Consider the following 7,157-nt stretch of genomic DNA (forward strand, 5'->3'; position numbering starts at 1 on the left):
AGATCGTCACTGATCCACTCCTATGTTTTACTGTAGGGGCAAGACAGTCTGGTTTGTAGGCTTCTCCAGGCCTCCACCTAACCAGTAAGTTGGCTGGAGTGGTATTCTTCAGGTAATATACCTTTAGTGGTACCAGGCATTAAAATGAACAAGAAATTGAAGTCTAATAATTTTTTCCATGACTGTATGTATTTAAACTTTGCTAACACTGGCATAGAAGTGAGAAAACCTCTCAGTGTATTAAAATAATCAATGTCTTTCCTTACAGATGGATTAAACTTTGAATATGTAAGGTGATGATCTAAGATGACATGTTATAAGCAGCTCAGCTACATCAGTACTTACTTTTAAAGGCAGACTGCATAACGTACTGCAGAAAAAAAAGCCATGCAAAACCTCATCAATTTGCTTGCTTGTCCTTGACCGATGGTCAAGAGCGAAAACTAATATGATCGATGTGATATCTTTTCACTCCATAGAAAAGCACTCTCCCATCTTTTCACCATACAGCTTAACACTTGATGCTGAAAAGGTTTAAGCGTTCAGGGACAATTGGAGATACATTAGTGTCTGATGAGTCTCTTTATTTCCTCGTGAATGTTCATAGTGAATGACTGTCATACCTCTGAATACAAAATGTAACAATGCTGCGGTGCTGTCATTTGTGCAACTGTTCCCAGGTGGACTAGGTAAGTAAAATTTTACAGCTAATACAAATTTTAAAAGTCTGTCAGTTATCAGCAGAATATTTCAGAGTTACTCATTTAAATTTATCGTATCGGTTGTCAGAAAGAAAATTTGAAAGGACAAGTCCTACATTTCTCATCAGGTCTTCAGTTTCAGATTCTCTAGCGAATAAGAGAAGTGTCCACTGAAATGTTCAAAGCTTGACAAGGACTCCTCCCCTTTGCTTTTAAATAGGGCCACCATGAATAAAAACTGAGCTGCGATATAATGGGCACATTCTGACCACAGAAGCTGCTTAATTCCATCACTTACACTTTTAATGTGGAGTTGTTATTGGATAAGCAGTCATGTCCCAACTGTTCTACACTAGATTAAACTAGAAGACACCAATCTGTGGAACAAACTGGTCTATTAGATAAATTTGGCTCAATTTTGTTTGAAATTGCTGCATGAATTTGGTGTTTAACATATTAGGTATGATTTGTCTCATTAAAAAACAACATGAGAACGTTCTTGTATTCAAAGCACATTTCTTATGAGTGAGCTTCTACTTTGGGGCCTGTATTTTCAATGTAGTCTAGATAAAGTATTAGTTTTTCATTGTTCTTAAGTGGAAACACTCCACTTGTGTGCTTAGAAATAATGTAGTTATTGACAAGTGGTGTAATATTGAATCATTTGACATTTAGGTGAGATTTCATGGGGTTGTACTCACTCCTGTTGTGTACTGTAGGTGTGCTTCTCTGTGTCTGAATGTGACATTTCTTGCCGCACAAACTCACACTGGCTTAAAGCAGTGAAGTGAAATCACATTGTGAACCAGTTTCAAAAGATTTCAAAGTGACCCATAACTGCTCCTGACAAAGTACATGGGCTCACAAAAATACACTATTTTGTTGCTAATACCCAATTCTTGTCACCAGCTTGTTTCTAACTTTGTCATTTCCTGATGGAAAAGACTGCTCCAAGGAACGGTGCAGGAGGTCATTCCTCCCCACAGCATTAAGACTTTTCAGTGGATCTGCACCTGGCAGATTCCAAAAAGACCATATCACTTTGCCTGCTGATTAAACCACTTTACATACTGAACACTTTACATTCTAACATCATTCATTATATCTGTAAACTCATGTGCACCTACTTATGTCATTTGCACATTTAAGCACATTCTGTCCATTTGCATATTTCTGTATCACTCTTGTGTATTCTTGTATATTTTGTTGATTTTTTTCTTTCTATATTATATTTCCTATATTTTTTTTTATCTTATTTTATTTTACCTTCACTTTATACCCTACCCGGTTATTCTCTGTTGTCTTATTGTTTACTCCTTTGCTGAATATCCGTGCTTCTATAACAACTGAATTTCCCCTTGAGGATTAATAAAGTCAGTCTAAGTCTAAACCTTTACATTACCACATCTCTTTTCTATTTGTGTCCCAGTAAGCTCCAACAGGCAGGCAGGTGTGGCAGTGAACCAGAACGAACTTCAGGAACCTATACCTGAAGTAGCTAAATGGATTTTTAACTTTCACTTATTTCAGCAGCTACGCCTGTGCTTTTGTCAACCCAGTCTCCCAGAAATTACATTTCACTGCAACTAAACAACATAAAGGACACAAAATTGCAACTGGATCATGTTTATGTTATATGAGGTAACAAAATAAAGTTACACTAATCAGGCATAACATTCTGACCACTGACAGGTGAAGTGAATAACACTGATCATGGCAACTGTTAGTGAGTTGGATGTATTAGGCAGCAACTGAACATTTTGTCCTCAAAGTTGATGTATTAGAAGCAGGAAAAATGGGAAAGCGTAAAGATTTGATGGAGTTTGACAAGGGCCAAATCGTGATGGCTAGACGACTGGATCAGAGCATCTCCAAAAGTGCAGCTCTTGTGGGATATTCCTGATCTGCAGTGGTCTGTATCTATCAAGTGGTCAAGGAAGGAACAGGGTCTTGGGCGGCCAAGACTCACTGATGTACATGGGGAGGAAGGCTGGCCCGTGTGGTCCGATCCTACAGACGAGCTGCTGTTCCTCAAATTGCTGAAGAAATTAATGCTGGTTCTGATAGAAAGGTGTCAGAATACACAGTGCATCACAGTTTGTATATTGCTCATTAACTTGCTTTGCAAGTTGCAATCACCTCGATACTAAACATATCAGTAAAACCCAATCCTGCAGTGCAGAATCCACTTGTGGTGACAACACAATAATAACCTTTATTACAGTTAGGTTTCATTACAAATCACGATCTTTATGTAACAATAACCAAAGTGTGGCTATACAACAACGGCAGACATAAACCTGTACTTAATCCTTAGTAATGTAGCCCTTATAGCGTTTCATTTACTAAGAACAATGCCTCTGAAAATAGCTGAGCCAGTGATAACACTGACACCATTACATTTGTATAAGTTTGTATAAGTATTGGTGTAAGTTCCAGTTTGAACTGAATTACTAACAGACCTTTGTTTGGTTAATCAGTAACATAAATGTTACCTTGTTTTGGGCTTATTGGGTAATTGATTTGTTAGAAAGTGGGGAAAAACTTTAATCCATCAACATTCTACTGAAATTTGAAAAGTGATGTCTGAGCTGTCATGTGTGACAAAGGAACAAATTGTGGGATACACAAATTTGCTGCTTGAGATACATCTACCTCAGCTACTAACTGCATGAAATGTGCTTGCACTCCAAAATGTTGTGTGAGTGCAACCATCAGAATAAGGCAGAGGACAAAGCAGTGGGCACAGAGGCCTGACATTACATCTGAATACCTCTATAAAAGCTCTAGACCATCAGCACGTACAGTGCCTGGCAATGCCTTCCTTCTACTCTCATCCTTGCACAAGTGGGAGACAGCTGACATGGTAGCACAGAAAATGGACTGGAATGAAAAATTTCTCAATGTCATTAATAAACAGCGGCTTTTGTTGTGGGTCTTTCACACCTTCTCCATTTAGACAGTTCAGGATTGTCAGCACTGATCCAAGGTTGCTCTCCTCCCATCAGCGTCACCTTGAAGAGTGCTCTACTTTCATGCTCCTTACTTGCTGAATAAAACTCACAGCCACGCAGCCTTGATCCCTACTTTTACAAACGGAGATAGGCTCCTTTATGAGGAGCTAAAGCCATTCATCTAGAGCCAGTTCTCAGGGTAGCTTGCGTGCTTTCAAACTGAAATTAATAAAATTTTGTTAAGAGGTAGACACAGAAATAAACTTTGTTACTGCCTCATAGCCATTTGGTAACACATTTGCAAAAATAGCAGTGGAATTCAGAGAGATGTAAAATAGTCTAACTCATGGCCAAACACAAATTTGTTTACTGGAACAGTTTTCATGCTCTATAATGGAAAGTTAATAATCATGAAATGATTGAAATACTCAGTGCCTGAAGATCATCAACAAGATATGACACATGGGAGCGATCAGTCAGGGGCAGTGTTCCACGCTGTCAAAATCTGCACAGTTGATGGCTCCCATTCCAAGGACACCGCATTTCACTGGACATTTATATATTTGTGCAAAATAAGGCCAGACAACCAAATGAAAATCTGTCATCATTTTGATCTTAAAACATTGGCTGAATGGTGACATTAAATGTGGTCAAAATAATTCTAACACCACTTTCTGAGTTGGAAAAACACAGCATGTATGTCATTTGAGTATAATTATATAATAATCGTAGCTGCACTACAGCCTTGGAAAATAAAGTGATTTACTATAGAAACATGTCAAATTAGACAAATGATGAAAATAAATTCAAGGAAATTAACACAAGATAAAATAATTATAATATATACCATCAGTTAGATAAAAGCCAAAAGATACAGATGAGTCTTAAGAAGAGCTTCATAGAAGCCACAATCTGCCTGAGAATTGAGTTTTTCTAAACCCACAGGAGAAAGAAATAACTAGAATTTTTTTTATAAATAAAGCATAACTGTAGAACTGACTGGGTGTCTTCCGTACATAATGAGATAAAGCAACCAACTAGAGGAGAGATTGTTTATGCTGCAAGTGTTGGGGCCAGAGGGGGTAACAATAATGACTCCTCATTTGGAGTCATTCAGAAAATTGTTTAAAATCTCTTTTTTTTGCCTGTATTAGAAAGGGACAGTGTAGACAGACAGGAAAGTTGGGAGAAGAGTGGGAGGAAGACATGCAGTAAAGGGCCTTGAGCGGAAATCCAACCCACGCCACTACGTCAGGGACCAGCCCATATACATGGGTCACCCACTTAACCCATTGAGCTAACCGGGCACCTAAAATCTAATTTTTAATTTCCACCAGACAGGGCATATTGTGTGAAAAGTCTGTGGTATGAGAGACCTACAGTTGAGTATCATCTATCTAACAATGGAAATCATTGTTATGTCAATGCAGGATTTGTCCCAGTGGTAGCATGTAAACAATGAATAGGAATAGACCCAAAATAGACCCGTGGGGGACTCCACACTGGATAGCATCACATGAAGAGGACACATCTCCAAGCATGACAGAGAAGGACTGGTCTGACATACATCAACATTGATAACATTGTTTTTACATCTAATTTTAGTTTCTTCATCCAGCTGAGCCTATTAAAAGGTTGGGTGAGCTTTTATATGCCCTTATGGAGACAGTGGTCCTCCGTTACTATCCACGGAGATCACCCTTGTTCACTGTCTGCTGGAGTGTCTGATTGAGGTGCTGGTACCAGAACTGCTCTCATTTATCAGGATGGCCTTGGTGCTGACCTTTGGATTCTTTTGGGTCTCCCATGATTTGTACCAGAGCAGTGGTGACTTTTGGCTTCCTTCCATGACCTTCAAAATTTTTCACCCTGTGGAACTACTCCTGGTACTTTCTAATGATGGTTTGCACTTTGGCCACTAGCACTTGAAAATACTTGGGTGTGACCTAATATTCCTTTCTCTGTCTAGAGAGCCAAAGCACTGAACTCTCCCTCGGTGATAGACTCTAATATCAACCTCAACATGGTCTTTGCTTTTAGCCATGAATTGCAATTAACCCGTCATTTGCTGGACAACTACGGCACCAGCTGGTTCAAACTGTAACTGTATTATGCAATAGTGTGGAATATGTAACAAAAAGTGGCATCAGTTTCAAGGGATGGAAATAATTGTGTACATGGCATTTTCAGTAGAACTACAAAAATATAATAGATAAGACTCCTCATTAACATCCCTAACACAAGCTCATGTTTGAAAGGCTTTTGAAACGTGACAAATCAGAAACTGATTTATATGTAGTTCTTAGAAATGAGACAAACATCTTTTGGATCTTATTATATTCTTAAGAGCTGATTGTTTCAGACAAACAAAGGTCGGTGTAGTGAGAGAACAAAAAGAGCATATTCTGATCTTAAATAAGAATGGGACTAAGAATTTAGGAAGAATCAAAAGTTGGTCATATTCTTATATTTATGTTGAATTGAGGTCAGTTTTACATTGGTGTCACAGGATGGATAAAGAGAACTTACTTACAATTCCTCAGCTGCATGTAGCCTTCTGGTATTGATTTTGGTTTGGTTTGCTTAAGTTTTGAAATATCAAGATACCAGAAAATAAATTCACTTTGATCTTCATTGTACTGAGCCGGTAGCAAAACCCCAGATGTGTATACTATATGTAAAAGTCTAAGTGGACAAAACTACCTGCATGGATAGGTTGCACTCCCAGTGGGGGGGGAAGTATAGTGGCGATATGAATGAGCTGATCCTTTAAGTAAAACATTTTCTTTCAGTCTTACACTTTGATAAAAGGATTACTCAGATTAAATTACATCAGCCCATAATGGTCTTTGGAGGAAAAGTGAGTCATTGCAGCAGCAAACAGTAACTGGATTAAAGAGGCATTTTATAATGAATGACACAGTTGCAAAGGCAGGAAAGATATTGTTCTGTTTTAATTAGAACTATAATTATTAAGTATTTTTTCAGTTCAAAGATGTAGGTGTGTCACTTTTTATCCCTCACAGGTTTGTGTACACATCAGAAATTGTCTAGTAGTGGTGCAATCGAGACATTTTTATTGTAACAGTAGTCTGCAAAACTAGCTGATTGTTAAGCGCTTTGTTGCTAAGTAATGTTCCAATTTGATACAATATAATGTTAGTACTAAGCTTAGTGATGTTCCTTTAATTGTTTTTGCATATAAAGGAGCCAAAGATAGCAGAAGACTCCTGTATGTTTTCTTGTCAGACTAATTATCCTGTTGTAGAGAGAGCACAGCTTTTAACAGCTCTTTTACTGTCAGCACACAATATAACGCTATATAAGGGCTGTAATTGTAATGAATTTAGTGCAGCTCAGCAGCACAAGATACCGTATCTACAATCAAAATTTCACCTCTGAGACAAGAACACAATGGTACAAATAACCTGTCTTTACAACAGCTGTGAAAATGTGCTCAGAGATCAGTTCTGTCTGTAACAAGGGCTTCATATCTTCCTGT

This window comes from Amphiprion ocellaris, chromosome 15 (assembly GCF_022539595.1).
Source record: "Amphiprion ocellaris isolate individual 3 ecotype Okinawa chromosome 15, ASM2253959v1, whole genome shotgun sequence".
Lineage (NCBI taxonomy): Eukaryota > Metazoa > Chordata > Actinopteri > Pomacentridae > Amphiprion > Amphiprion ocellaris.